Raw genomic sequence first — 11,570 nt, 5'->3', positions numbered from 1 at the left:
AAGCTTGTTTCAAATAAATTATGTATTCATGTGAAAGCATTACGGATGCATAGAAATGCAAATGATACAAACGGATCTGAAGTTGTCAGATTCGATAGGACGAAGTCTAAACCACAAGCAAGACATGTACTTACACCGGAATGCCATTGGTGTAAAAGTTAAAAGTACGAAATAGATTATTGACTCTAGTGCAAGTGGGAGACTGTTGGAAATATGCCATAGAGGCAATAATATTTGCATTATTATATTTCCCTATTCATAGTTAAGATTTTATATTTCATGCTATGCTATAATTGCTATGATGCTGTAATATGTGATTCAGTGAAAAGTTCATAGGCACGTGTGCAATGATAAACGATAAACAATAGGTTCCCAGTCTCGCCTCTAAGACTGGCTCAAGTGTTGTTGTTAATCATGTTTTTCGGATCAAAGGATATCGGTAAGTGTAGTAATAGTCCTAAAACAACATTTAGGGGATGACATTAGAAGAACGATCATATTGAATCGACCCAATTCTTGTTTGTTATACTTTGTGATTACATCGTCTGAAATCATCTGTTACAACACAGAGTGTTAGCATGTGCTTTAATTCCTCTGGCCATGAGAGTGTCTCAATCACTTCCTACCGGACGGTGGGCTTTGGGGTTGCTCAAACATCATCTGTAACAAGGTGATCATAACGACTACTTTCAGGTACACCGGGAAGTTTGACAAGTGACCGGATAGCTCGAGGGTGGGATTTGCTCCTCCGGTAATAGAGAGATATTCTTAGGGATCCCTCGGTGTGACTGCATCCATCATCGTCTGGTCAGATAGTGGTGACTATGTCACGGGGATGCCTGAACACGTCAACGAGAAACAAGAACAAACTGGTAACGGGAGCAACAGTATAATGAGCATGGTGACGACTCAGGAGGATACCGATGCACACCGAGTTTTGTAAAGTATCACGGAACAAAGGGAACATCACATGATAACCAAAGGTTCACTCGAATATCATTCGTGTAATCATAGGGACCGATATGGATGTCCACGGTTCCGCTATCGGTCATTGAACGAAGGGTTTCATTCATGTCTCTGATTTACCGAACCTACGGGGTCACAAGCTTAAGGTAATCATGATCTGTTGAGTGTTAGTAGGATGGGAGTGATGAGAATATATATGTGAAATTTTTTCATTAATATTCAGAATAGTTCCGAGAGGTTCCAGAAGCGTTCCGGGGTCACAGGAAGGGTTTCAGTGAATATCGAGTAATACCGGGTATTCCCGATTAATTATATATAGGTGAAAAATGTTTTCGGGGATGTTAAATTAAATATCAATGGGCCTTAAAAGACCAAGAGGTGAAAGTCAAATGGGGCCACGAAGTGAAACATAGCCCTTATTTTTTTGACAGCCAATGAAAGTTGATGCTGGTTAGACTAGTATAAGTAGCAAAGGGCTCACTGATCCAGGGTGTGTTCTATATATTTCACGGTGGAGGAGTTGTCCATCAAGTGTGCATTCATCACGTTCATTCAAACATGATCTAGTGGTCCAGGATGGTTCGGAGCATTGTATCACAAGAAAGACGGTATCCCTTGATATGTTCTCATCTGGTGTGTGCTCGTGAGGAGGTGGATGGGCAGTACCGCTTGCTCATTCCACCACCAATGGTCCAGTTCTTTTCACCCGATTAAGGAGAATCATGGTCTCGATAATCATAAGCCCCAAAAGAATTTGATCTGTTTCTTTAGAATAGCGAGAATCAAACCAAAATTGGTAGTGCAGTCGAGAAGCAACAATCTGGGTCGATTCCGTCGGTTAGAGCATCTCTAGTAGACTCCTTATATCGCGGACCTTAAAAGTGTGTTTACAGTTCGCGGCATGCCCCGGATACGGGCCGAAAACAGCCGCGGCAGAACATAAACATTAGATGAACCAGTAAATTTTGAAATCAAAACTTCGCGTGAGAAATCGAACTACTCCAGTAGAACTACTAGCGTTCATAGTTACTTGATCATCATACAAAAGTCATACATAGTCGATATTTTACAAACTAGATCGGAGGAGCAACGGCCGCCCTAACCCTAATGCCAAAATTTGGCTCACCGGAGCCATCCAGGTGCGGTGGCGATGCTGTGGCGGTGGATGAGCTCAGTCCTCATCGTCGTAGCCGAGGTCGATTTAGATGTCGTCCTGCGCCTTGGCTTCGCAGTGCCATACTACCAAGTTGTCCTCGAACTCCTGCACCTTGGTGAGCCCCTGTTTTTATCGAGGTCGGTGTCCCATCGACGGCGCTGCTCCACCTGCTCCTCCTCCCCCCGCACACTACGCGCGAGGATGGCGGCCTCGAAGGCGTCCGCCTTTGTCCCACCGCTCCGGCTCCCTCTTCACCGCGCGGAGCGGTAGGAGCTCCTCTGGCTCTTTTTGCACTGGCATGAGCATCGTACGGGAGCTCGACGCACCTGCGAAGGAGTTGCCTATGCCGGAGGACAGAAGCGCACGGTCCTACTCCTCCGTTTCATAACAGAGGAGCAAAGGCGATGGCTGAAGGCCTCGGTCGAGGAACCTCCGGGCACTCCGTTTCCTCGCGGCGTCAGCGACGACGCATCACTTCCGATCGGGGTCATCGCCACCGCCGGCGCCGCGGCCCGAGGACCATGTCCTACGCCACATGGTGGAGTTGGGTGGCGGATTGGAGCCGGCGGCGGCGAGAAATTGAGAGGGGAGAGAAGGGATTGCAGCAGCGCGGGGATAGGGTTCGGCCCGTATATCGGCCACAAACGCTTAGTTATACTGCGCGAGGGGGGCTGTTTTCGGGCCAATTTACGGGCCGGAGCGACTATAAAGGCTCTGGTCTGACCAAAAAAGGTCAAACCCGTAGAGTCAACGGAATTATACGGGGGGCGCGGTTAAGAGCATCTCCAGTTCTTCGGCCCCCCAGGGCGCCGAAAAAGAGCGGCCTGGGGGCGAACCGGCGCTACATTTGCCCCTGTGGGTGACTCCATTCCCAGTCGTCGGCCCGCAGGTCGCCGTGGGTTCGGCGATATTCCGTTCCAATTTTTGCAAACTCGATGATTTTTGCACGAACTCGGCGATACTTCATTGAAATTTGTACAAAAAATAAAAAAGACATGCAAACTACGCCTAAACTACGCCAAACTAATAAAAGCCTAGCCACCGCCGTCGCCGCCGCCATCGTCTACATGCCGAGAAGTCTGTAGAAGCGGGTGTAGTCACCGCCGTCGCCGTCGTCATCATCGTCGCGTGCCTCGCCTGCGCCGCCGCCGTCCCTGCTGCAGCCCTGGCCAGGGTCGCTGACATGCGGCGGGGCGCTGGACGGCCCGGCCTCATCCTCCTCGTCGTTGTCGAGGACGATGATGCCGCCCTCCTCGCGGCCGCAACAATGGGCCTAGAGCTCCAGGTACGCCCGGCGTTGGTGGTGCACCTGCTCGCGGACGTAGTCCTCCTTCGCCCACTTGAGGGCGGACGCGTTGTCGGGGGCCATGATAACCCACAAGTATAGGTGATTGCAATAGTTTTCGAGGGTAGAGTATTCATCCCAAATTTATTGATTCGACACAAGGGGAGGCAAAGAATATTCTCAAGTATTAGCAGTTGAGTTGTCAATTCAACCACACCTGGATAACTTAATATCTGCAGCAAAGTATTTAGTAGCAAAGTAATATGGAAGTAACGGTAACGATAGCTAAAGTAATATTTTTGGGTTTTGTAGTGATTGTAACAGTAGCAACGGAAAAGTAAATAAGCAAAGAACAATATGTGAAAAGCTCGTAGGCATTGGATCGGTGATGGAGAATTATGACGGGTGTGGTTCATCATGTAACAGTCAAAACATAGGGTGACACAGAACTACCTCCAATTCATCAATGTAATGTAGGCATGTATTCCGAATATAGTCATATGTGCTTATGAAAAAGAACTTGCATGACATCTTTTGTCCTACCCTCCCATGGCAGCGGGGTCCTAATGAAAACTAAGGGATATTAAGGCCTCCTTTTAATAGAGTACCGGACCAAAGCATTAACACATAGTGAATACATGAACTCCTCAAACTACGGTCATCACTGGGAGTGGTCCCGATTATTATCACTTCAGGGTTGCCAGATCATAAAACATAGTAGGTGACTATAGACTTGCAAGATAGAATCAAGAACTCACATATATTCATGAAAACATAATCGGTTCAGATCTGAAATCATGGCACTTGGGCCCTAGTGACAAGCATTAAGCATAGCAAAGTCATAGCAACATCAATCTCAGAAAATAGTGGATACTAGGGATCAAACCCTAACAAAACTAACTTGATTACATGATAAATCAACAATAATGCTTATAAGAGCCACTTCAACATTTTAATCATGGTCCTCTCCTCTCGACCCCCAAAGAAAAGAAAAGAAACAAAACTATTTACACGGAAAAGCTCCCAACAAGCAAAAGAAGAACGGGAAATCTTTTTGGATTTTCATTTAACTATTACTACTACAGCATGAAAATAAGCTAGCTAAAAGCTACAACTAATTCTTTTTTAGTTTTTCTTAAGGTTTATCAAACACACAAGAAGAAAGCAAGAAAAGGAAAATAAACTAGCATGGATATTACAGTGAAAACTATGAGCACCGACAACTAGCAATGAGTGTGTGCACATGAATGTAATGTCGGTGAGAAATACGTACTCCCCCAAGCTTAGGCTTTTGGCCTAAGTTGGTCTATTGCCACGGCTGGCCTGGCGGATATCCATAGTTGTAGTTGGGGTCGTACTGTGAAGAAGCCTCGGATTGCCACTGGTTGGCAATCACCTCTGGATCCCACTGGTAATCAGACTGTCGTGGAGGATCAAATTGTGGTTCCGACTCTGGCTCTAGCTCTGTAGGGTTCCGGTAAGCCTGGATGGCCGCCAGTGGAACGAGATACTAGCCTGCAGATAAATCAAACAAGGAAGGAGCAGGCAAGGTAATAGTCTCAGGGTGATTCTTATCAAATAACAGTTTGTATTTAAGCGACCTTTCCCTATTCTTAACAATAAAATCATTGCGCTATCATAATCTTGTAATCTAGATAAACAGAAGGCAACAAGTTTTCTTCTTTCTCATAATGCCTAATAGGTATGTTATAGTATGCAGCGAGGTGTGAGGCGAAGATGCCTCCCAAGATGGGGCCCTTATTATGGTTAAGATTTAACCCTTTGCAACAATAGCACCCACACTAAATGTGTCATCACGAAACAAGGCATGGCACAAAATAATAATATCAGGGACACTCAGGTTTCCACAGTTACCGCGACCAATTAAGCATCTACTAGCAAATATAGCAAAGTAACGTAGAACAGGAAACTGTATGCTAGTGATTCGTACGTCGGAAACCTTCCTCGTTTCCGCTACAGCAATTGTATCAATAAACCCCTCCACATCGTTACGATGTGGTTCCTCTATGAAACCCGGAAAAGGTAACTTGCAAACCTCACAGAATTCACGAAGGGTCATCTCCTTATACCCATCATATAAATAAAAATCCACTGTAGGTGGTGACCTCCTAGAATGGAAATGAAAATTTTCCACAAAGGTATTGGTGAGTAAGAGATACTGTTCGCATTGGTCGCGGAGGAAATCGACGAGGCCTGCATTCTCAGCCAACTCATAAAAATCATCATAAATCCCGGCTGTTCTCAAGAAATCATCGTAAGGCCATTCACGCGGCCGAACCTCCACGGTACGAGGCAGATTATATTTGGGCCTCTCTTCTTCTTCACTTTGCTTATCCTTCGAGCTTCGGCTCGAAGAGCCCCTCAAAAATCTCTTCATCATTTTTTGAAAATTTCTGAAATTTTTAGTAACTTCAAATAAAAGTGAACCAAGCTCTACAAAATTGATGCAACTACTCCTACAAGTGCCTAGAGCCTATATCATGCATTAGAACTACTTGGAACCATATAAATTTGACATGCAAGCTCAAGAACATGGTCACCTAGGAAACACAAATTTGCAATGAATAAAGCACTAGAACAAAAACTAATTGGACCATTGGAGGAGTCACATACCAAGGAACAATCCCCCAAAGCAGTTTTGTGAGAGGTGCTTTGAGCAAGGAGATCGAAAATTGCAGCAAAATTAGCTAGAACTCGTGCTTGAGCTGCTTGGTGATTTTTTTGGAAGGAAGAAGGAGTGTGTGGTTGCTGGAATAAGTGGAGGGGAGCCACCATGGGTCCACGAGGCAGGGGGCGCGCCCAGGGGGGTGGGCACGCCCTGGACCCTCGTGGCCATGCGCTTGCTCGCCCTGTTGTGTTCTCAGTGCCAGATATTCTCAAATGTTCTAGAAAAAATCATATTTCATTTTTGGGACATTTGGAGAACTTTTATTTTGGGGGTATTTTTTATTGCATGGATAATTCAGAAAACAGACATAAAATACTAATTTTACTTTATTTAATCTAAATAACAGAAAGTAAAAGGAGGGTACAGAAGGTTGTGCCTTCTAACTTCATCCATCTCATGCTCATCAAAAGGAATCCACTAACAAGGTTGATCAGGTCTTGTTAACAAACTCATTCCGAATCGCATGAAACCGGAGAAATTTCGAATAATACTATGTTACCTCAACGGGGATATGCACATCCCCAATAATAAGAATATCATATCTCTTCTTGACAGTAGGTAGAGGAAATTCAAAACCTCCAAAAATAATCAATGAAAATTTTCCAATAGAATTGATACTGTGGACTTGAGGTTGTTTCCTCGGAAAGTGTACCGTATGCTCATTACCATTAACATGAAAAGTGACATTTCCTTTGTTGCAATCAATAACAGCCCCTGCAATATTCAAAAAGGGTCTTCCAAGAATAATAGACATACTATCGTCCTTGGGAATATCAAGAATAACAAAGTCCGTTAAAATAGTAACGTTTGCAACCACAACAGTCACATCCTCACAAATACCGACAGGTATAGCAGTTGATTTATCAGCCATTTGCAAAATATTTCAGGAGGTGTCAACCTATTCAAATCAAGTCTACGATATAAAGAGAGAGGCATAACACTAACACCGGCTCCAAGATCACATAAAGCAGTTCTAACATAATTTCTTTTAATGGAGCAAGGTATAGTGGGTACTCCTGGATCTCCTAACTTCTTTGGTATTCCACCCTTAAAAGTGTAATTAGCAAGCATGGTGGAAATTTCAGCTTCCGGTATCTTTCTTTTATTTGTAACAATATCTTTTATATACTTAGCATAAGGATTCATTTTGAGCATATCAGTCAAACACATACACAAGAAGATTGGTCTAATCATTTCAACAAAGCGCTCAAAATCCTCATCATCCTTTTTCTTGGATGGTTTGGGAGGAAAAGGCATGGGTTTCTGAACCCATGGTTCTCTTTCTTTACCATGCTTCCTAGCAACAAAGTCTCTCTTATCATAACATTGATTCTTTGATTGTGGGTTATCAAGATCAACAGCAGGTTCAATTTCTACATCATTGTCATTACTAGGTTGAGCATCGACATGAACATCATTATTAACATTATCACTAGGTTCATGTTTATCACCAGATTGTGTTTCAGCATCAGAAATAGAAATATCATTTGGATTCTCAGGTGTGTCTATAACAGGTTCACTAGAAGCATGCAAAGTCCTATCATTTTCCTTTTTCTTCTTTTTAGAAGGACTAGGTGCATCTAAATTATTTCTCCGAGAATCCTGCTCAATTCTCTTAGGGTGGCCCTCAGGATACAAAGGTTCCTGGGTCATTTTACCCCCTCTAGTCATAACTCTAACAGCATTATCATTTTTCTTACTATTCAATTCATTGAGCAGATCATTCTGTGCTTTGAGTATTGTTCTACTTGAGTGGTAACCATAGAAGCATGTTTACTAATGAGTTTAAGTTCACCCTTAACTCTAGACATATAATCACTCAAGTGTTCAAGCATATCGGAATTGTATTTCAATTGTCTACCAACATAAGCATTGAAGTTTTCTTGTTTAACAATAAAATTGTCAAACTCATCTAAGCATTGTCTAGCAGACTTATAACGAGGAATATCACCTTCATCAAATATATAGAGAGAATTTACCTTTACTACCTGTGTCGGGTTATCAAGACCATGTGTTTCTTCAATAGCTGTTGAATTAAGACCATATATTTCTTCAACAGGCAGTAAATTAAGACCATGTATTTCTTCAACAGGAGGTAAATTCTTAACATCCTCAGCATTAATACCCTTTTCTTTCATAGATTTCGTTGGCTCTTGCATATCTTCAGGACTGAGAAATAGTACACCCCTTTTCTTCGGAGTTGGCTTAGGAGTTGGTTCAGGAAGTGTCCAATTATTTTCAGTGTTGGCGTTAAATACGACCGCTGCGTTGGTTGGCCGGCCGACATGTGAGGCTGTGGCGGACACCGAGGGAACGAGCCGTGCGTCCGCTTCATTTCCACGCCGGCCCAAATTTGGGCCTGAAATGCGTCAGCACGGACCCCAAGCGGATACATTTTGGGTTTGGGTCGGTGCGTTGTGCCGGCGTTTTTGTTAGTGGCTACCCAAGCAGACATGAGCAGACTAAATGAGTCGTCTGGTTGGAGTTGTTGTAAGTGTTTTGAATTGTGGCCGAATTTCGGCCATCTTGGATGGGCCCGGAAAATGCCATTGTCGGCCTAATATTTAGGCCCAGTTTGAATTTGGCTGGCCCGATCGAACTTCTAGAGCCTTGTGTTTTTCAAAATTTTGATTTATTTGACGATTTAATCTCTAATAACCCCTCATCACTGCTCAAGTGTGGAGCACTCATTCTAAACCATCTAACTTCCCGGCAGGTCACCCATTCTCTCACTACTCCAGCCTGAGCATGGTTAACATCCGAGTTCCATTTCATTTTATTCTGTTGTTGGTATAGCAGGAGCCAAGAAGTGGCTTCAACGCACAAAATAGAAGGAGCTATACCTATGCTTTCTGCCTCTTAAAGTTTATTACCTCACCGCTTGATCCAGATTCCGAGGCCCCACACTCAAATGACATGCAACCGCCATCCATGCTACCCAGTGGTAGTGATTAAGATCGCGACCCTGTATGATTGAAAACTCGCTTCACTTTGTTCACAGTATTAGATCCACCCTGTTGTTGCAAGGAGGATTTGGAATCCAACATTGTGCCGATTTTCCCATGTGGTACAATGTCACTCATGCCGAGGAAAGACCAAATTGAATTAGCAGAGCTGCGTAGCACTGGAGGTGATGAAGATCTTATCTGAGGTTACATATCAAACAAGCACAGAACTGTCAGTACAAGTGATTGCAACAATTCATGAACTGTGACTGATCTCAGCATGTGGTACACTCACCGCATCGATTAGGCGGTTGATGGGCTTCTTAGTCACCGGTGTTCCGTCTCCACCTCGCGCCTGAACCTCTCCATGACCAGCTTCTATGTCTTCCTGAAGTGATGAGGCTGGTGTTATTGGTTCAGTAGGAGTTACTTGGTTAGAACCATTTGCTTTTGGTGGTGGTGGTGGTGCTGCTGTGTTGCCATTCATCAAGAAGGCAGTTATGCTGTCAATGTCCATTGAGATCATGGGCACTGGAGCACGGGGTGATGCTACCGCTGGATATGCAACTGGTGAGGGGCCCAAGGACTCGGGCATACTGGAGGACCAAGACTGCAATGATCTAGGTGAAGAGAAGGAAGGACTTGGCATTCCTAGCAAGTGGGTTGACATTGTTCTGCTCATGAGGTGGTGGTGTTCTACTGTCTTCTTTCTATAATTGGTCTCTAAGTGGTACTCTCCTGGGCTATAGACTATCACCCGCTTCAAGGTATCCTACTTTAGCCATAGTTGTTTGCCCTGACTGCAAAATGCTTGCATCTGCTGGTTTCTTTTGCTGTCTACTGCAAGTGAAAAAGGCTAAACACAGTAAATAAATTGTGTAAGGGTAAGCATAATTGCTAATGAAGCTGGTTACTTTACAATGTTATCAACAAAAAGGAAGTATTATTTGAGCTATTAAGGATGACATGTTTTGTTGACAGATGTAGCTATTCAATATATCTAAAAAAATACATAGAATTGCAGCAAAAGGAAGAGTTGATCTTAATATCGCTTTTACCAACCTTTTATTACCACCACTGGTTGGGGATGCACTGCCAGTAAAATTGACGACTTTAGTCTGCTTTTCACAATTCTGCAACTGATATCATGTACTCATCTTGGCTTGGCAAGTTTTATTCCTCTCAAGAAGAGGCAGGAAATGATGTATGTATTTTTCATACTTGGGGAGATCCGCCTTCAAACCCTCGTGCACATCACTCTTCTGCAACAACATTAAATTCAGTATCCTTATGATTGATTTCTTGAAATTTGCTTTGCGTTTGTATTGATTAGCTTTTGCTTCAGATAGTGATGAGAATTGTTCCTGTATGGAGATGGAACCAAGGGTTTAAGTGACAGAGATGTGCAAAATCATCAATGAATGAAGATTTATCTCTAGGAATAGGACGAGTGACCTCTGTTAGTGCTGGAAGAACGACTCTACGATCCAGTTCCAACAACTGAGGAAAATAAGCATCTTTCCAAGTCTTGATCTGCAATGAAATATTGCAACAATACAATTTGGATGAGCTCTGCAAATTTAACAAAAAACCATCAACAACTCATCAACTTGATTTGGTCATTCAGCTATTAAGGCTTCTGCATTGAAATACAAGTTCAAGTAAACACAATATCCCATTACATATACAAGAACCTTAATTACTAAATTGGCTTTACTAAAGCAACTATGCATAACTACCACATATTAGGAATATACTTATAGATATAAGAACAAATAATACACATATAGTCCTACGTCATATATTTTGATGCAGAGGGAGTATAAAATGAAGGATTCTCTCACCTTACAAAATAATTCCTCCTTGAGATCATATTCTCATACACTGCAACATGAGAAAAAACAACGAAGTCAAAGGAAAATAATGATTGAAGTTATATGGCATTCACATTTTTTGTTAAATAAAGCACCTGAAGTACCTGGAATCTAAGAGTTCTGACAAAGCAAAGTGCTCTGTGGAGCACCGGGAATCTGTTGTACATGTGGTGTCATTGGCTTAGTTCACATGCCTTGAATGGCGTATATAATAGACTTGTTTGCCTAGCACCCTGCTGATTATTCCATCTTGTAAGCTGACCAGGCTGCATCTTGGAGACATCAGTTTGTTGTGCTCCAAGCATTTGGTACGTTTGCATGCCCATCTCTTGTTGGTTGGCTCTCAAAATTTGATTCAACCTTGTCATCTGCGGCTGTCGCACTCCTATAGCACTATCATTTTTGCCAAGTAGGTGATTTTGCTGAGAATTTGTACCAATAAGTGGCTTGAACAAATGGCGGTATGTTTGTGTGCCGATTTTTGGAGGCCGAGCTCCACGGAGCTTGGTATTTTGAAAATATCAGAAAGCATATTTAGAAGTTCAAAAGATCTGAAAAAAATCCATGGAAACATATATGTATTCCGCAAGAACGTTTTAAATTTCATTTAAAAATGTTGTGATTAGTAGGCTGTACAAAAAAAAGTCCAGCCCAA

General features: G+C 43.0%; 1 pseudogene; it reads right to left on the bottom strand.

Annotated features, from left to right (window-relative positions):
- Nucleotides 1-8,939: 8,939 nt before the first annotated feature.
- LOC125534706 overlaps nt 8,940-11,570 on the bottom strand; it is a 21,336-nt pseudogene continuing 18,705 nt past the window's right edge.

Source organism: Triticum urartu, chromosome 2, assembly GCF_003073215.2.
Source record: "Triticum urartu cultivar G1812 chromosome 2, Tu2.1, whole genome shotgun sequence".
In the NCBI taxonomy this organism is placed as follows: domain Eukaryota; kingdom Viridiplantae; phylum Streptophyta; class Magnoliopsida; order Poales; family Poaceae; genus Triticum; species Triticum urartu.
Note: the sequence above shows the minus strand (reverse complement) of the source record. Positions and strands in the feature narration are given on the sequence as shown.